The following is a 21,553-nucleotide window of genomic DNA, read 5'->3' as shown; positions in this document are numbered from 1 at the left end:
TTCCTGATTTTTTTTTTTTTTAAGATTGCTGTCGTTCATATCGACAATTAGAAGAACCAAATTAGTAGCCAATCGTACGCCTATTCTATACATGCAAGCATTAAGCATTTGATTCGTTAACCTTAGCACTGAGTATATAGTTCTATGAGGAAAGAACCTATGTGAAAGTCTGATAAGAACATGAGATGAGAAGAGTTGATTCTATTGAAAAACTCCGACAAAGGAAGAAGCTATCGGGGTCATGTACTTGATCATAGTATTAAAAAAAAAAAAAGATGGCAATTATTATCGTTGGCCTATTTGAATTCACCATCAAGTTTTTTCGCGCAATCATATTCAAGCGCATCGCGGGATCAGCTGACACGACTCGCATGGCATCATAGACATGTTCTTGAGCGGATACGAAGAGGAAGAGATGATTAATAATGGTTAGAAACACGTAGGGCCATAGACGTTACGTTATGGTCGTTTTGAAGCTTGTGTTCCCTTGTGGACTCATACTGGTAATTTTGAGGGGCTCCAAAATGAGGTGGATGATCAGGAATGATACGAGATTTAATTGACAAAGACTTGGCGTGGATTGTGGACGAGGAGGAAGAGATGTGGACCTATGGACAGCCATATGTTATGTGGGATGTGATCTCTCTCTCTCTTCATTTAAGGGTGAGCATAATTTCAGGGTAAAACCTGAAATCTAGAACTGGACCGGTGAGGAACTTGTGTGTTTCCAGATTCCAAGTTATGGAAAGTAGGTATCGGGTTCTAACGTGTAGGTTACAGGTTCCAAAAATTAGGAAACCTATAATAAAACTTGTACCAAGCTTTTGTATTTTATTCTTGGTATATCTTTTCGCGTGATCATACGGTATTCCATAGTATCCAATAATGAGGGTGTATCTCGAATCACTAGTTTAAGTTTCCATTTTCAGCGATATTTATTATTATCGCTCATGTTATCACCTAAAGGGGGTAAATGGTTGATTTTGAAACTTGTTGAAATACAATACGGAATTTAAACAAACAAGTTCAAATTTTAATTCAGAGTGTGATCGAGAATAGGATTTGAGATGACCTCAAAGTTTGTTTGTGCACAAATCAATTATCAAGAATACTATAAAGAGAGTTTTAAGGGATAAAGAATTTGCACGCAAAGTTTATAGTGGTTTGGCTTTGATCAAATTTACATCCACTTCTTCATGCTAACCTCTAAGTATTACGCTGTTTGTAGAAAATATTGAAGCTTTTTTGAACTTTGGAATTTCAGATTACGGATTCTCATACTCTCTTCACCTTTGAAGTCTCCTTTTATACTCATCCACCTTCAAACTAACCGTTGAAAGGTCTTCGGATGATATTGTATAACAAGGATTTCGTAGCCGTTGAGAAATAAATTTAGAGTCTCTCGTTAATTTGATCGCCCATACAATGAAGATCCGGGTTTTCAAAGATCGAATTCTTCTTTAGGTAATGAATGATCTTCTTCCTCAATCCATGTCTTTCATGGAAATATAAAAACCTTCTTGATTGATAATCTTCAAAGACGAATCCAACTCGATTTACTATCCGTTAACAAAACTATCCACATAAATAAATCAATTTTCTATAAAAATACGATAAGACTTTTAATGACTTGCTTCTTAACAATATATCAATTAACCATAAGCAAGAAGTAAATTCTGAATCATGTATCAAACTTAGAGTTTGAATATGTCCGAGTTGAAAATGTTTCCGCTCAACTTCTGAATCACTTTTGATTATGCAAATCAAACAAGGTTAGCACACTTAAAAGCATAAAGCATAGAAAGATAGATTCATGTCAATGATAATTGCTATACTTCTCTCCCTTTTTGTCATTAACATAATCCCAAATTTATTGGATTAAAACAGTTCAAACAAGATAGATAGTCCAGCAATCAGACACCAAAAATGTTAACAACAACCTTAAAAATAGCTCCAAGTTTTCTATTGGATTATATTGAATGGGGTCCATAGGGTTACGGTGTGCGCCCATGCAAGCAATAACACCTCCCCTTAGCAGTTATCACAGGAAACCAACGTGAAAAGTCACGTTATTTCAACAAATAAAAAAAACCTACTTCCACCCTATCGTTTATACGACACTTATTCAGAACAAAAACTCTCCTCCCGATTCTCAATTGATTGACGTTCGACGACGGAACTCCGAGATCGTAAAAGGGGCTTTTAACCGGTGACAAATAAGGTATGTTCTCGTGATATACTTTGCACGATCGCTGATTCAAGTGATTCAATTGGGCATGTTTCCGCGAATTAGATTGAAGTAGAACGGGAATGTAGTTTCCAACATTGGTATCAAAGCGTATGTTACTTGATTCCTAATCTTTCTTTGTGATGATTTGGTATGTTTCAAGAATTTTTAACCTTAATCGCGTCGTTACTATTCATAGCGTTTTTGTTGTGATTCGTTCATCAAAAAAGTAAATTGAACATACCATTAGAACGGGCTCGTCGAGACGATCAATTTGAGTGGTCACCGACCCCGAGGGTTTGTCGAATGCCGCCGCACGCCCGCGACGAGGCGAGAGTCCCTCGAGGCCATGGCATTTCGTCCTTTTTACATCAATTTTTGTTTGTCAAATTTGAGTTTTAAATATACCATTGTGTTCGTCTCGAAGAGACGAAAATTTTGACGGAAGTTTGGTCGCCGAAGGACTCCGAACGGCCGGTCACGCGCCGACACGCGTCAATGAAGCCACTGCATGTGGCTGGCCACGCGCCACATGCGGGGCACGTGAGCAACCGAGTCGGCATCGCACGTGCCCCGCACGTGGGGACCCAGCCGGCATGCTACACACGTGGCCGTGGCCCACTTCGGCGTATTGGGCCCGAGCCGGCCCAATACGAAATCCGGCCCTTTAAAAAAACAAAAGGATCGGCCCATTTTGGTTTGACTAGACCCGACTTGTGACCCAAACCCTATTTTGAACCCGACCCGGTCCGACCTTGACTCAGTTGACCCCAGTTGACCATTGACCGACCGTTAACTTTAACCGTTGACCCACAAAAAAAAAAACCCCTCGGTCAATCTATTGGGTCTTGTATGATATTTGATTTTGGTATTATTGGTCACGATATGTTTGTAATTATCGCTTGATTGATGGATTTTAGTAATCCACTTTGTTCCGCATTCGTTGCGGGAACAATGTCATCAAGATCAGACCGCACGGTTAAATGGGTAAGGCGAAGCGCAACAATGCCAAAAAGGCCAAGAACGAATGAGCAAAGACAAGCCCTAAACGCAAAAGTTGAGCGATTGGGCCAATATAGATGGGATAATGTATGTGACATTATAACCCATGTACAAAGGGTCAACGAAATGCTCCAAGAAATAATATGGGGAGGACATGAGGTATCGTCGATGGATGTCTTTTATGCATTGAGGAACTCTATCCCCGGGGAATGGCATGAGTTGCTTACTCGTGCAACAATTGAACACAACACATACAAGAAATCAATGATATATTTCTTGCATGAGAATATGAAGAACGGGGCGGCAAAGACGTTATCACTTGGGATGAATGGATCTTTACACGGACGATATGCACCTTGGCATATCAACAGAGGTCCCCATAAGGGCTATCCTAGGACACGGATATGGGTTCCCAACATTATAGTTCATCCCCCTAGAGATATGGAAGCATCATTCCCTTGTAATAAGGAAGTTGAATGGGTCGAAGTTGGAACCGGGAAAAGGAGAATAACACGTTATTGTATTTGATTTTGTTCTTATGTTAGCTTATTTTATAGTATGTTTAGGAGTTTGTTTTTCGGAACTTATTATCGTCAAATGGATATTCTATTTTAGAATAAGGATTTTCATTTTCGATGCAAGACATTCTATGCATATATATATATCATTATCTTAATTATATCCGAGTGGGAGTGCTCATTGTTTTTAGTAACTATATGATGAGCATATATGGATGATTATATTGATATAGGGTTTTTAGATTAGAATATCTAGATGATGATGGGGAACTTAGTGAACCGTTGATTTTGGAATCTTTTTTGAAACAATATATCAATATAATCAAGATGCATAAATACAATTGCATTTGTTGCATAAATAGACTTAAAATCATGCAAAATGTCTAATATTCAGATACTATGACAACGGCATCAAAGAATATTGTTGTTGAGTTCAACAAAGGAGAAAAATTGAATGGTGAGAGTTATGAAATCTGGAATATGAAAATTCAGTATGTGCTGGAAGAGCTTGAGGCACTAGAGGCTCTAAATCTTATCATGATCGAATCAGAAGATGGTAACACCGCACAACATAGAAGGGACAAGGAAGCCTTCGCTGTTTGGAAGAAAAAGAACTCGAATGCTCGAATTACGTTATCGAGCAGTATGGATAATGACATTATGTGAGAGTTCGGACAGCATAAGAATGCTAAAGATATGTGGGATACATTGAAGGCAAGATTTGGACGGACATCCGTCACTAAGCTGAGAGACCTCACAATCAAGTTTGACACATATAAGATGCCACATGAGTATAGTATAAGGCTACATCCGAGAAAGATGTCAAACATGATTAGTGAGCTGAAAGATGTTGGTCATATATTATCCGATGAACGGAAGGTATATGTAGTTATCCACTCTTTGCCCCATAATTGGGAGCATATGAAAGTCAACCTGTCCCACAATAAGAATGTGAAAACCTTCGAAGATGCTATGCGTCACTTAGAGCTGGAAGAGGATCGCCTTTTGGCAGCCAAAATACATTCCGATATTTATGTGGCTGGATCTAGCTCATGAGGAGCTTCGGGCTTCAAACGCAAGCATCCTACCAAGTTCATAAAGAGGATAGGTAAAGGAGCGGAACCATCTAGTAAGAAATCAAGGTTTTTGAAGAATGTCAAAGGGAAGCGTCCCGTGAAGAAAAACATTTCAATGATGAATGTTATAACTATGGCAACACGGGTCACTTCGCTCGCGACCGTGATGAGCCGAAGAAGGCGAAACCCCTGGACACACTTAAAAGTGTCGGTTTTGTATCTAGTTCTGTATATTTGACTGAATCTTCCTTTGTGGATCAGAAACTCGGGCGCCACGGACCATGTAGCCAGAGATAGAAGTGCGTTTGTGGAATTTCGACGAATTCCAAGTTGAGTGAGATGGATCTATATAGGAAATAATTCTAGAGTGGAAGTGAAAGGGATTGGCACCTGCCAACTTAACATGCGTAGTGGACGCACTTTATTCCTACACGATGTATTGTATGCTCCAGAGATTCGTCGACATCTAGTCTCCGTATTGGTGTTAATCAAATTGGTTTCAATATGAATTTCCATAGTAGTGGTATGGATCTATTGTTAGGTACAACATTTTATGATTCAAGTTACTTTGTGAATGGCTTTATTGTATTAGATGTTGAAAATATTAGTGTGAATGTATGTTATTGCTTATTTGCATCTTCCAATTCTAGTGAAAATGATGTGAACATTTGGCATGCTAGGCTTGGTCATATTGTCCAACAGAGAATGAATAGATTAGCCAAAGACAGCTTATTAGGCAATATTGACAAAGTCGAATTGCCCGTCTGTAAACATTGCCTAGCTGGGAAAACAACACGAAAGCTATTTGGAAAGGGTACGAAAGCCGAACTTCCTTTGCAACTAGTCCATACTGACATCCGTGGCCCAATGAATGTAAGGGCAAGACATGGGGCTATATACTTCATCACATTTATTGATGATTATACTCTATATGGATATGTCTATCCGATTTCTCATAAATCAGAAGCATTAAGTTACTTCAAGAAATTTATGACCTTAGTGGAAAATTAGTTAAATAAGAAAAAAAAAGCTTTAAGATCCGATCGATGTCAAAAATATCTATTTGATGAGTTTAGAAATTTATGTGATGAAAAAGGAATAGATATATAGTTATCTATTCCATACACTCCGCAACAAAATGGTGTTGCCAAAAGATAAAATAGAACCTTACTTGAAATGGTTAGATCCATGATGGCACAAGCTAATTTACCGATTTCCTTTTGGGGCAATGCTTTATTAACCGCTGCCTATGTACTTAACCGAGTGTCTTCCAAATCGGTCACTTCTACCCCCATATGAATTATGGACGGGTCAAAAACTTGATTTGAGCTTTCTCAAACCTTGGGGTTGTACTGCCTATACTCATGCGTCCTCTCATAAATATGAAAAATTAGGACCAAGAGGCAAAAATAGTATCTTCATAAGATACTCAGAACACTCTAAATGATATGTGTTTATAGGTGAACAAGAAAGCGGAAGTATGACTGAATTTGAATCTAGAGATGTTACATCCTTAGAGCATGATTTTCCAAGAAAGGGCGAAATAGGTGAAGACTGTTCCCTATTTGAGACATTAGATCGGGATAATGGAACCGCTGGATATAATGATCCAAGTGGGAACAATGTGAGAAGTGGGGGGGGCTAAGTACCAATCGGTCTCAATTGCAACCACTTGATGAATCGATACCATTATCCGATCCGAGTGGGAGCGTAATAGAAAGTGAAGTACCTAGGGTACAATTTTCTCCACGACGAACTAGTCGCAAAAGCGTTCCTCGTCAACGCTTTGAGATCGAAGGGGAAGCCTTCATGATAGCTCCACTAGAAGAAGATGAGCCAAGAAATGTGAATGAAGCTCTATCTTGCCCTAATAAGGAAAAATGGATGAAAGCAATGGAGGAAGAAATAGAGTCAATGAAATCAAACCATGTTTGGGAATTGGTTGATCTTCCTAAAGGACGCAAAGCCATTGGGAACAAATGGATTCTCAAAATAAAACGTAAGGCTGATAGCTCGATTGAAAGATATAAGACTCGCCTCGTGGCGAAGGAATATAACCAACATAAAGGAATTGATTATGAAGATACTTTTTCTCCCGTGGTTAGATTCACCTCAATTCGCCTTATTCTAGCAATAGTGGCTAGTTTGAATCTTAAATTGCATCAGATGGATGTAAAGACTGTTTTTCTCAATGGAGAATTAGAAGAAGAGATCTACATGGAACAACTTGTTGGGTTTGTCAAAGAAGGTCAAGAAGAAAAGGTATGTCAACTTCTGAGATCGATATATGGCCTTAAGCAGTCTTCAAGACAATGGTATATACGCTTTCATAATGTTATTGTGGCATATGATTTTGATATGATTAATGAAGATAATTGCGTATCTATCAAAAGATCCAAAGGTCACTTTGTAATTTTATCATTATATGTTGATGATATACTGATTGCCGGAAGTGATATGGAGTTTGTCAAGACAAATAAAAGATGGTTATCTTCCAATTTTGAAATGAAAGATATGGGTGAAGCTATGTATATTCTCGGAGTCAAGATTTCGAGAGATTGTTCGAAAAAGTTATTGTCTCTTTTGCAAGAGATATATATCAATAAAGTTCTTGAACGATTTCGTATGCAAGATTGCAATCCTATTAATACTCCTATTGCAAAAGGTGAAGGATAGAGCCGAAAGATGTATCCTAAGAGTCTACAAGAGCAAGAACGTATGAAAAATGTTCCATATGCTAGTGCTATTGGAAGCCTTATGTACGCTATGATGTGTACCAGACCCGATATTTGTTATACGGTTAGACAATTCGGTAGATACCAATCCAATCCGTGTCAAGCACATTGCACCGCCGTCAAGAGAATCCCGAGGTATCCGAAAGCAACCGCCGATTACTCTCTGATATATCAAGGAAGTGATATACACCTTGAAGGCTATACTAATGCTGACTGGGGAGGAGATTTGGATGAGAGAAAATTCACTTTTGGAAATGTGTTCTTACTGAATAATGGCGTCATATCGTGGAGCAGTAAGAAACAATAGTATATAGCCTTGTTCACCATGGAAGCCAAGTTCGTGGCATTATCGGTGGCAGTACAAGATGGTGTTTGGCTTAAAAGAGTTTTGGATCATTTTGGTGTTATTAAAGATGCTGTAAAACCTGTGAAGGTTTATTGTGATAGTCAGGTAGCAATGGCTTACACTAAGGATCCTAAGTTTCATGGCAAGACCAAACACATAGACATTAAATATAGCTATGTCAAGGATATGGTAGCATGAAAGGAAGTGGCCCTATAATATATATCTACGCATAGTATGTTAGCAGATCCTATGACAAAGCCAATTGCTAGAGATGTTTTCTTAAGTCATATAAAAACTCTAAAACCGCATAGAGGTTGATGTATTGAATATTTGTATTTTTCCCTGAATATTAATGATTGATGATATTGTTTGTCAATATGAAAGTCTATTTGATATTTATGCATGTTAATGCTTAGTGCATTGTATTTAAAAGGTATGTCGGACGGATATGAGATTAGCCCACTCACACAGGTAATCACTTCTATTTACTGTGTGTTGAATAGAGATGAGGCAATTTTAAGCTTATTATCTATGTGATAATTGAGAGCTCGAACTTAAAAATATTAATACCGCCTTAATATAATGTTAAGATGAAAACTCATCATATTATAATGTTCGAAAGTGAAATAACCCACATATTTCACTTTATCTGTCTTCAACGCCGGATGAGAGTTCTGACGAAAACTTTTTGGCTGAAGTTGTTACGTGAACTCAAGTAAGGCACCGAGTGTGTCAAAAGTAATCATATGTACAGTATTAAAATGAAAAAACATACGCTCCATAGGGAAGGAGAAAAATACCGTAATACAAATTTCATATTAAGTATGCATAGTTGACTAATGAGAGTTTGCAAAAATTTAGATCTCAACTTTTCTATGCCGTGTGAGACTCTCGAAGATAAAATTCCTCATTTTTAAGTACCCTCATGACTCTTCGTTATTCTTGAGATCTCTATTTAGTGTTCGCTATCTTAGAGTGTTACTTATGGTCATAAAATTGATTCGATCTAAAGGGGCATTTCTAGAAAAGCGAGCTGAAATGAGATTAAGAGGTCTAATGGATGAGGAAGATCGATTTAGAGATTTGTGTCACGTTATGGATTATGTTCACAAGCGGGTCGGTTATGATTATTGAGTGTGATCATAACTGCGAATATAACGTATCATATTTTTGAATGAGATCCAGAGAGAGATATCGTTAGCGGTATGCCCTAGGAACTAATCAAGGTTGATGCTCTAACATTAGTTGTGGATTAGGTTGTATCGAAAAAGGACCTTCACTATACTTAGGTAGTCATAATGTGTTGCTAGAGATCGCTTATGACTTGTGGGCCAAAAATGGTTTTGAGCACACTGCTAATATTTAGTGAACCTACGAGGTCGCACACAAAAGCGAACCGAATTCATATTTTCTCTGCACCTTGATTTACTTAAGAAGTAGATTTTAATTTATTCTCATATTCTAAATATCTACACAATCATGCATGTTATAAGATAACAATTGAACGCACGATTGGAGATAGGTGGTTTAGCGAGCCCGAATCGCCCGGCCCCACTTCTTTATTACGCGTAAATATTGAGGCTATAGATATTGACTAGGGAAAAACCCTAGATACGCCGATTGAAAAAAGGGGAAAACACAGAGAATCGTTCTTTATTCTTAGATCTTTGAGAGAGTCTCGAAGATCAAAGGCAATATAGCAAGAGAAGTTCCAAGATCTATAAGCTAGCACTTGGATCGTTGGAGACTTCAATTCGTGTGTGTGGATACCGGTAGAGGCGCAACGCTAGGGGCGCTAATCCGTACACAACCGATCGTCAATTTATTAGTATCTACAAAAGGTATGTCTTGAACTCCTATAGATTTCAATATACGCATGGATCCTATCTAGAGTTTGGGTTTAGAATTATATTCCGCTGCGTTTTTGACAATCCCGAAACCCTATTAGATATGTATGTGATCGATCGATCTAGGGTACAAGATACTGAAATTTATCCGTGGTCATGCCCTTTTTTTTTTTTTTTGAGCTGTCATATACTCCTAACGTATATGTAACAACGAGCTCTTAAAGTATGCTAGTCGCACAGGTTATTTGCCCTTATGAACTTTGCGAAAATAAAATGAGTTTTGTATTTGGCTCTCGGTGGGCGGATAGAAGTTGTTTTCCCTACATGGGCAAGTGGGAGATATTGGATTATATTGAATGGGGTCCACAAGTTACGGTGTGCGCCCATGCGGGCAACAACACCTCCCTTTAGCAGTTATCACAGGAAACCAACGTGAAAAGTCACGTTGTTTCAACAGATAAAAAAAACCTACTTCCTCCCTATCGTTTATATGACACTTATTCAGAACGAAAAATCTCCTCCCGATTCTCGGTCGATTGATGTTCTACGACGTAACTCCGAGATCGCAAAACGGGGCTTTTAACCGGTGACAAATAAGGTATGTTCTCGTAATATACTTTGCACAATCGGTGATTCAAGTGATTCAATTGGGCATGTTTCTGCGAATTAGATTGAAGTAAAACGGGAATGTAGTTTCCTACATTTTCAAAAAAAAGATTAATGAAATGAATTTTATTTAGGAGAAGGTGGGGCTTGTCTAGAGGTTGAAGGTGCGAGACCTTCGAGAAGTTGAACTAATGCATAGCGAGAGAATTGTTCCAACTTCTAATCCACTGCAAGTGCAAATCTATCAATCTTTCTCCTAATATTATCAATTTTTAGTGAAACAAAAATTGCGCTGGATATGACTACATTCTTCGGATTTTTAAATTTGAATTCCATCAAGTCCTTCAGCTCCTATATCTCAACATAGAATGATTCTCCGAGCTCTTACAGTTGATCAATTCACCCTATCTGAATAGAATATCCTGCAGCATCTCCTCATTTGACAAAGTTGAAGCCTCACTTGGATCTGTCTCCGGTTGAGTTCCAATAGACTCCCCCCGAGTCTTAGCTTCTTGTTGAGTTGATGACATGGGAACATCCTTTGTAGCAACATCTGAAGCATCCTTAGGTGCAATGTCTTCTGCTATATTAGCAGCATTGATCTCATTGTTCTTGGCACTTGCATTGGGATCTTGCTCCCCCTCAAACTTTACTACCTTCTGCTCGTTAATCTCTGCGATGTGTACTCATTCACCTTCACCATCCTCCCTATTCTCAACAAGAAAGCATGGTATTCATTAATCATCTTCTCATGGTGAATGTTCTCCTCTTCCTTTTCTTCTTCTTCTTCTCTAGTCAAGTGTTCCGCAGCAGCATCTTCAACAGATGATCTCACAACACCTTCAATGCTCTGCTCTATCTCTCTATCTATTGCTAACAACCTTGCATATTCAGCTCTTGTAGCAGCTTGCTTTTCCTCGTACATTTTCCATCCGAACTCCTCAAAACTTAGAGTCATGTGATCTTTAGAATCACTTTCTTTATGCTCACTCGAGTCCTCAGAAGTATCCATCTCAGAATCATTCAAGATTCTTCCAAGAAGTTTCTTAGCATGAGCCCTCTTTTTCTCGGGTCGAGTAGACTTGGTAGCCACCATTTTCATCCTCCTTTCTTTGGATGATCAAGAGGATTGTTCCTCATACTGTTATGCTACGTAAAGCTTTACCCGCACAGAGCAAAGCAATGCACAATATTCACTATATTCATAATTTACTTTCATCCTAGAACCATTCATATCCGAGTTGTCATTACTATTGACGTAAGTCAACAACTCAACCAGAATCCTATGATATCTAACGAAAATATAAGTGTCTAACATTCCATCATATGTTGATAGAATTTTTCCAGTGTTCTCACAAATTGAACAAACTGAAATATGCACACGACAAAGCAAACAAGAACAGAGAATCTGATCAAAGTACGAATTTGGATCAACCATCCGATTCTAGTTAAGATTAAGGGGGCTCCATATTGCCGATGAAGAGTGATCACTGGAACAAGGCCATGCTTGCAAGAAAGAGATGGTTGCACCCCGGAGTTCTGCAAAATCAAGGTCAGAGCGACTTTAGCTTTCAGCAAAGTAAAGTTTTGGCCGATGCAGATTCTAGGTGACGCAATGTTCAACGAAAAGAACAAGCAAATCCTTACTTAAGAGAGAAATCTTGTGAAATTTGATAATAAAATAATGATGATCCTCAAAAACGTCATAAACACACCTTTTATAGAGTGTTAGCCCTAATCCTAACCCTAGTAGGATTCTAAACATAAAACCCAAAATTACAAAACTGCCATTAATAAATCTCAAAAATACTAAAAAAAAAATTAGGAAAACCCATCTAGACATTCTCGAATCGCCAAAATCCATCCTCAATCCCGGTAGAAGGCATGAATATTGATCGGACGCTGTTTTCGCTTCAGCCCACCGAATTTGGGTTCGATCCGATGTCGTCGACCCGATCCGCCGATTCTTGACACATTACTTGTTTAGCCTTCGATTAGATTTCTACCTGTCCAATCGATCCAAAAACGCACTACCAATACATTCCGCATCATTCTCCTCCACTTGAGAAAACTCGTCCTCGAGTTAGAAATAGGATTTGGATACAACGGGTCAATGGACTCATGAAACGGTGACAAGTCGGCAACATTGAAAGTGTTGGATATACCCATGCTATGTGGAAGGTCTAGAACATAAGCATTATCATTGATCTTCCCGCTGACAGTATATGGCATGTACTTCTTTTGCTGCGCTTTGTTGTAAGAGCCGCTTGGTAACCGTTTTTTACAAAGAAACACCATGACTTGATCACCAACTACAAAAACCCGATTGGGCCCGTGTTTATCTCTTGCAGCTTTGTACTTTTTATTAGCCTCTTCCAATCTTTGTTTGACTTCCTAATGCACCTCAATAATTTGCTTAGCCATATGATCCGCTGCTACACTCTTATCCGCTTGCTTAGGCAACCGTATCAAATCCAGAGTATGCTGCGGCGCCTTTGTATAAACAACAGAAAAAGGCAACTTGCCGGTAGAACTATGGACTGCATTATTATAAGTAAATTCCGTCCGTGATAAAGCTACATCCCACTTCTTCAGCTTATCTCCACAAATGTTTCGAATCAAGTTTCCCAGAGTTCTATTGATCACCTCTATCTATCCATCGGTCGGCGGATGTGTTGTGCTACTAAAATTCAAAGAAGAGTCAAAGAGCTTCTACAAAGTCCTCGAAAAATGCCCCAGAAACTTATTGTCTCTATCTAAAGTAATAGATTTAGGCACTCCATGCAAGCGAACCACTTCTTTGAAAAATAATCTGGCCACACTTACCGCATCAGACGTTTTTCTACAAGGAATGAAGTGTGCCATCTTGGAAAATCTGTCCACCACAACAAAAATAGAATCCACGCCTCTTTGGGTCCGTGGCAAGCCAAACACAAAATCCATAGACAGATCTTCCCATATATTGTCGGGAACAAGTAAAGGCATGTACAGACATGTATTTTTAGTTTGCCCCTTAGCGATCTGACAAACATAATATTTTTACACATACCTGCTACATCTCTATGCAACGGGGGCCAATAGAATCGCTCTTGGACTGCAGCAATAGTTTTATCACTACCCAAATGTGCAGCTAATCCACCTTCATGTAAATCATGAATTACCTTCTCTCGTAATGAGGTCCGAGGAAGACAAAGCCGATTACCTCGCATCAGATAACCATCCATGGCATAAAATTCCTGCATAGGTTGACTAGCACCACATGTCTCCCAAATCTATCCAAAGTCATCATCGCCCGCATAACAGTCTTTCAACTGCTCGAAACCCAGAATATCTTGGCTTAATGTAACCAACAAGCTAGCTCTCCCGCTTAATGCATCCACCACTACATTCTACACACCCGACTTGTGCTATAATCCGAAAGGAAACTTTTGTAAAAATTAACAGCATTGCGCATATATATCTTTGCTAATCCTCTTCCGACTACTCAGATACTTCAAAGCTTCATGATCAAAATATAGCACAAATTCTTTTCCAATCAAATAATGTTTCCTGGTCTTTAAAGCCCTTACGACAAAATAAAATTCTTTGTCAAAGTACTCCACTTCGTCTCGCGCAGCCTAAGCCTCTCACTAAAATAGCAAACTGGTTTGTGTTCCCGAGATAAAACAGTTCCAATGCCCACTCCACTAGCATCACAGTCCACTTCAAACAGTTTATCAAAATCGGGTAACGTAAGAACGGGTGCGATACATGATTTTTCTTTTAGCATAGCAAAATTGTCCTCTGCTTCTTTCCCCCATACAAACTTACTTTTCTTCATACACTTTGTAATTGGAGCTGCAATAGTGCTGAAATTTTTAATAAAATACCTATAAAAGGTAACCAACCCATGAAACTCCTAACTTTAGAAACCGTTTTAGGAGTTGGCCACTCTCTTATTGCTCTTACTTTCACCTCATCCACCTCTATTCCCTCAGCGGTGATAATAAATCCCAAGAATAACAGCTTATTAGTCAAAAAAATGCACTTCTTAAGATTTACATACAACTTATTAATCAGCAAAGCTATCAAGACCTCCCTCAAATACATCAAATGCTCATCCTCGGTTTTACTATAAATCAAGATATCATCAAAATAAACTACTACGAATTTGCCAATAAAAGATTTCAGAACCCGATTCATAAGCCTCATGAATGTGCTCGGAGCATTAGAAAGCCCCGAACGGCATCACCATCTACTCGTACAGCCCCTCTTTTGTCTTGAAAGCTGTCTTCCATTCATCTCCAGGCCGAATACGAATCCGATGATATCCGTTCTTCAAATCCAGTTTCGAAAACCACTTAACTCCATGCAACCTATCCAGCATGTCATCCAATCTCGAAATTGGAAACTTGTAACCCACAATTATCTTGTTGATGGCTCTGTTATTTACGCACATCCTCCAACTCACATCTTTCTTAAGAGTTAATAAAGCAAAAACAACACATGGACTCATACTATTCTGAATATGCCTCTTTTGCAAGAATTCCTCCACCTTTTTCTTTAGAATCTCGCTCTCCTTAGGACCATCCTGTAGTGCGGTAGATTTGGAAAACTAGCACCAGGAATTAAGTCTATATGGTGCTGAATACCACGCATAGGAGGCAACCCGTCTGGAATCTCTTCGAGCATTAGCTCGCTAAATTCCTTCAATAAAGGCCTAACCGATTCAAGTTGCTCCTCCACTTGTAGTTCAACCTCTGTCTCAATTGCGTGCTTCACTATCAAAACTTAAATTTCCCCGGTCTCCTTAATTTCAAACTCAAATTTCCTTGTAAGGGTAAGGAAATTACTTCCGGCAACTTGTTTACTTTTGTTCTTCAAGGGCAACAGTATACTTCACTCCATCCTTCACGAGATTATACTGATTGCTCCTCCCCGAATGATGAGTATCTACATCAAATTGTCACGGCCTTCCAAACAACACGTGACATACATCCATGTCTACCACATCACAATATGACTCATCGTGATACTTTCCAATGGAGAATGGAATTTTACATCACTCGATCATCCGAATGCTTTCCGCTCCAAATTTAATCCATCCTAACATATATGGGTTAGGATGCTTCTCCATAGGTATTCCCAGTTCTTCATTGCCTCCTTCCCGATAATGTTCTCCATGCTCCCACTATCAATGACCACAGCAAATATCTTTCCCAGAATGGTGCATCCGGTTTTCGAAATAATTGATGGCACTGCGATTCATCCTCCTACCCACAACACAATGCACCTCCTCCTCTTCCTCTTCTTCAAAACCGTCCTCGTCGCCATCCGGTTTACAACAATATCCATCTTCCTCCTTTTCTTTCGCTGCCATATTGACTGTCTTTCTCTGAGGGCATTCATTAGATCTATGCCTAGGCTGATTACACCTATAATACTTAATCACCGCTGGTTTAACGTAAGGATTTGGGTTCGCAAATTTCTACGCTTGCGTTCTCTTGTCCGTCGCCTCGTTCATGGGGCCCTTCTCCACTGTCTTATCATCCCGACTTCGCTCTACGTTATAACGATTGTTGAAGCCGCTCTTCTCTACGGAACTGTTCGAACCGCTACCTCTATAGTTCTTGTAGCCCCTCTTCCCCATTCTTGCTGCATCAATTCTGCCTTCATTGCCATGTTCTTCGCTTGCATGCATTCCGCAAAAAACTGCACTTCAATCTTATCTCTAATGAAGGGCTTCTTATCTCGAATGAAGGGCTTCAACCCATCGAGATATATGGCCACCTGTTGCCCCTCCGTTTCCGACGCATTATTCCGCTCCGCCAATCTCATAAATTATGCCGTATACTCATGTACGGTTCGGTTGCCCTACCGGCAACGTTGGTATTATCGGAACATGATCTACTCATAATCGGGAGGAAGGAACTCCCGCTTCGGCAACCTCCTCATCCTCTGCCAAGTTCGAACTCTCTCTTTTCCTTCTCGCTCTCTCCTATTCTGCAATCTCTCCCACCATGCGGACGCACCCCCTTCAATCTACAAGCTACTGATCGCACCCGTTTCTCACTAAGGGTCTCCATATAATCGAAGAATTTATCAATATCCGCAATCCAATCCATAAAATCTTCTATACCTAAACCTCCATTAAAATAAGGGATATCGACTTTTAGTTTAAAGTCGTTACCTTCACAATCGTCGTAGCGTCGTCCGCCATCTCTTCTTTGACGATCGTTGTAACGTTTCCTTCGAATTCCTCCATAATGATTCATGTTTGCATAATCAGCACGTTCTTCATCCGAAACTTCGGTTTCTTCTTCTTCCAAACTCACTGAATAAAGAAGATTATCCCGCTCGCGGACGGGAACAGGCCTATTGACAGGGTCACCGTGAGCAAAATATGCACTCGGCCTTCTGTCATGCCACCGATTCCGGTTCACATCAACGTCGAAACCCTCGAATCGATCCGCTATCTCGTCAAATCGTTCTTCAAAACGATGAAGGCCTTGATCAAATCGTTGATCTATGCGTTCCATTAAATGCTGCTTCAAACGTTGCAAAGCGTCTTCCCTAAGGAGTGGGGCTCCGGTCTCCCGAGCATCGTCACGAAGACCACCGCCAGTCGCCATAGGCTCTGATACCACCCGACGCAGCATTCGACGAGTATAACAAGCAAATCCTTGCTTAAGAGAAAAATCTCGTGAAATTTGATAATAAAATAATGATGATCCTCAAAAACGTCATAAACACACCTTTTGTAAGGTGTTAACCCTAATCCTAACCCTAGTAGGATTCTAAACATAAAACCCAAAATTACAAAACTGTCATTAATAAATCCCAAAAATACTAAAAAAAAAAAAAAAACTCGTCTAAACATTCCCGAATCACTAAAACCCATCATTAGTCATAGCCAAAGGCGGTGAATATTGATCGGGACGCCGTTTCACTTCAACCGACCGAATTTGGGCTCAATCCAATGTCGTCGATCCAATCCGCCGATTCTTGGCACATCACCGTTTAGCCTTCCGATTGGATTTCTGCCTGTCCAATCGATCCATAAACGCAATACCAATACATTCCGCATCACTAGGACCCCAATTGAAAGGAAAAAGCAAAGCTTGTTCTTGGTGGCTTTTGAGACTCCCTCAGAGAATCTCCCAATTAAACTCTTTGGCATCCTTGCCTCAAATCTCCGGAGCATGGTGGATTAGGATCGTGGGCACAAAGAGCAAAATGCCCAGGAGTACTTGTATGTCTCCCAACTTGGTTGTCTTGTGAACTATTCTCCCCGACATAAATGCAGGCAGATATAACCTAAGCACCTCATTCCGTATCATGCTTACCTGCATATCAATCAATGTGTAGTCAGCCTAGAGGACCTAAATGATCGAGCAATAACAAGATAAACAACAGGTTATAGTAAAATGAGAATCATTACAATTTGTAATCGGCTCAACCTATCGAAATCAGGTTTGTTGTTGCCAAAGACTTGCAGCACTTCCTCACTTGCTCTGTTTTGCCAGTTTTCGTGAGTGCTCAACAAAATAAGAGTTCAAGTAAGCCAAATGGAAGTCGTCTCTCGACCCGCTTTGCTGAATAATTTGCACTCTTGAATCACATCCTCCTTGCTCATGCCCTTTTGATGCCCAAATTCTTGCATTTCTTTCATGTTTGATTTGAGCAACAGTCCCAAGAGATCATCTGCATCCACTCATTCCTTCATTGCCTTCTCTATTTCGGTCGCTATTTTTCTCAACGATCCTTTTACTTTATGGTCGATTCCTTTCATTCTCTTGTAAAGTTTTATTGGCAAGATGCTGCATTTTTTTTTTCTAAGACAAGTCAAACTTCAGGATGAAAACCTTACGTGATACCTCATTGCACTCTAATAATTTTTATCCATTCTGTCAGAGTTTAGAAGTTGGAAAACGGAAATCTCCCTACATACTATCTTGCAATCACAATCCAACCACTATCCATGATATGCAAAATCAGAAACATTTCAAGTTCCTTGTGGGCAAGAAGCTTACAGATCCACTCATGATTTGCAATATAACAACAAAATTGTGGAAGGTTGCAACTGAATCCATGGTAAGGATTGAGGAAGTGAAACTCAAGTCTGCTATTCTGTTTTCTTGTTATATACTTTTTAAATGGTAGAAAAGGATATATCAAGTGTCAAAATTTGTGTACAATGCTCACTTTGGTACCAAAATTTTTCGCAGGCTCACTTAAGTGCCAAATCAGGGAAAAAAATAATCACTTAAGTGCTAACGGCGGGAGATTTCAACCAAAACATTCTAGCACCACGTTATTTATAATTCAAAATAAGTGCACGTGGACTGCGCGTGGCAATTTTATTTAGAAAAATCAGTCCACATGTTCAGTCTTAAACTTAAAAATAAGCTAAAAAATTTATAAAAAAAAGTAAAATAGAAATAAAAAAAATTCGTCGGTGCCAGAAATTTTTCTATGTTTATATTTTTTTAGTTTTTAGCTTATTTTTTATTTTTTAAAATTTTATTTTTTTGTTGGTGACTAGGATCCTCCGACGAGCCACTTAGATGCAACGTAAGATTTACGACAAAGCTCACCGGAGTTGGTGCTCAAATAAGTGATTCAAAAAAAAAAATTTGGCACCAAAGTAAGCGTTGTACACAAATTTTGACACTTCCGATGTCCTTATGTCCTTAGGCCCAGTTGTTCTCGTTGGAGGAGGATGGCGTCCTTGGCTTGGTCGCAGGTACCACCGAAAGCAGCTCGCTAGAGAGCATCACCCGCCAGCTGCAGAAGTTGAGGCCGCACATCCACATCACCAGCCAAACTATGCTTTTGCCATCCCCTAATCATCTCCTCAAAACTTGAACACGTTGTGGTCACTACATTCTGTAATTGTTCACCAGCCAAAGAGTTAAATGAATTGAATGTGCGTGATTATCAGACTTCCATGGACCAGGAATTTAATAGCACCAAGTAGGAATACCTTCAACTTTTCATAATGGACAGCCGGGTTAATGATCTTTCTGTGTGTCTGGCCCATTTGTCGCCCTCAATATTCAGGGTCCCCGAAATGAAGGAATCTCCAAGGACCTTGGATGTGGCTTCTGGAACTCATGGATCCGTGAAGACATTTCCATCAAACATGTCTGAGTCCATGATGTTCAGTACAGTCGTGGGTCCTAGCCATGTGAAGAAAAGCTTTCCAGCATCATTACCAACACGTGACACCCTAAATCATAGATCATCATCACGACACGCCGACACTTTATTTCTCAAAAAATAGAGATTTCCAACACGTATTGGGACACGTTGTATTCTAAATGCTTATTTCACACACATATATAAAATAAATTATTACTTTTCTGATTATTTCAATCAAATTAATTTAACTCAAATCTACAAAAATAAATAAATAATGAAGAGAGCTTAGAATAAATTTACACTAAAGACATTAATCCAAAGAGGACGACGTGTGAAATCCATGCGAGAGCAGTGCGAGAGGCCGAGAGGAGAGACGACGTGCGAGAGCCAAGAGGGTGAGAGAGGCTAAGAGGAGAGACATCATGTGAGAGGGGATGGCAATTAGATTTTTTGGAATTAGGGCGATTAGGTGGAGGCTTTCAAGTTTTGATAGATTTCTAATTTTACCCCTAAAATATTGAAAAATTTCAAAATTGACCCCGTGCTTGTCGAAATTCCCAGGCGGGTCGGGACCCTCTGACCCGACACGTGTCGATCCAGAATGAAAAGATAAAAAGGAAAACAAATAGAATAAGAAAAAATAGAAAATAAGAAAATCACCCGGCCAAGTAATGGTCCCACATTCGGCCATCCGAATACCCGGCTAAGCATTGGCTGAACACCCGACTGCTACGAGTTCGAAATTAAAATTTGTTCAGCGATTCTCGAGCCTTTTTTTAGTTGGAAATCCGGAAGTCTTAAACGGTCGAAATTCTAGCCGTCGGAAATGGATCGAACGACTAGGTGGACCAAACCGATACAAATTGGCTAAGCGTTTCTCGATCCTCAATCCTCACGTATTTGATAAATTTGGCTAACTCAAAATTTGTGCATATACATTTCATAACTGTTCTTCCTTTTGGCCAAACTGTGGGGAGTCCATTGGGTAGAAAGTTTTGCTTAAGCTTTGTCCGAAAGTCCCAAGTTTTCTGTCGGACCACCATGCCGTGATAAGCCCTACTTTACTCAAAGCGCACAAAATCAGCCCTACTTTTCTTTTGCGATGTTCCCATCATTCTTGCACAGCTGGCTTGCTTTTGCTTTCCCAACCCGGGATTTGTCCGAACAATGTTGTCCGTCCGTCCCGGTCGACCGAGTCATGCCATGCACTCTTGCCCCGGTCCAACACGGGCGGCGAGTCAAAGTTGACCACTCCCCGCTCGACCGGCCTGGACGGCAAAGTTAGATAAAGTGCAACGCCACCGCCGCCATCGGGAGCTTCCTAGATGAGTACACCAACAGGGTTGACGCCGTCTCGTTCGACCTGGATCTGCTCTCCATCAAGACCCACCTGCTAGAAGTGGCAAAATGGGTATGGATTTTGTAAATCTTTAATTATTTCGCATGTTCAATTCATCGAAAATGACTTAGTTAACGGAAAACACTTTTCGTTCAACGGAAATTCATATGTAAATTCAAGAAAGTGAATTTATTAATCTAAAGAGACGAAAATGCTTTTCAAAATAGCTCACTCGCTAACAGCTCGCCGGATATGATGAGCCTTGATCGAGGTCGGCGAGCTCGAGCTCGGCAGATCCCCTCGAGGCTCAACCTCGTGTGGCCCATTGCCGGTCATTGCCAAGGCCCGGCAACCGCCATCGGAAGAAGAAAAAGAAAAGATAAAATAAAAAAATAATATGATATAAAGAAAAAGTTATTTAAAAAATCGATTTTCTTTTTCTCAGGTAGAATCATGAGATTGAGATCACTTTTCAAATGAGATCCAAACACTAGAAAACTTATTCGGTCATATATCACCTAACGAAAGAAAACAAACCGTTTTCTTGGAAAATGATTTCCCCGGAAATTATTTTCCTGTTTCATGGAGTTTCCCCTCAAACAAAAAATCCTAAAATATTTTTCGTCAAGCTATTATATACGTGTGTAACGAATCTTATAGTAATTTGGATTGCTTTTTCCAATGCTCACTCATTATCTCCTCCGAGAGAAATTTTAAATCTGTTCATATGTTGG

The 21,553-nt window shown here is 39.7% G+C and overlaps 1 protein-coding gene and 1 pseudogene across 1 annotated transcript in view; one reads left to right on the top strand and one right to left on the bottom strand.

The window, feature by feature from the left end:
• Positions 1–11,354: 11,354 nt before the first annotated feature.
• LOC125315467 lies at positions 11,355–21,155 on the bottom strand (annotated as a pseudogene).
• LOC115742481 (guanine nucleotide-binding protein subunit beta-like protein) overlaps positions 16,291–21,553 on the top strand; it is a 59,767-nt gene continuing 54,504 nt past the window's right edge. Inside the window, exon 1 of the transcript XR_007198686.1 lies at positions 16,291–16,328. The gene's annotated coding sequence lies outside the window, so the exon portion shown is untranslated. The remainder of the gene's footprint in view (positions 16,329–21,553) is intronic.

Source organism: Rhodamnia argentea, chromosome 6 (assembly GCF_020921035.1).
Source record: "Rhodamnia argentea isolate NSW1041297 chromosome 6, ASM2092103v1, whole genome shotgun sequence".
Classification (NCBI taxonomy): domain Eukaryota; kingdom Viridiplantae; phylum Streptophyta; class Magnoliopsida; order Myrtales; family Myrtaceae; genus Rhodamnia; species Rhodamnia argentea.
Note: the sequence above shows the minus strand (reverse complement) of the source record. Positions and strands in the feature narration are given on the sequence as shown.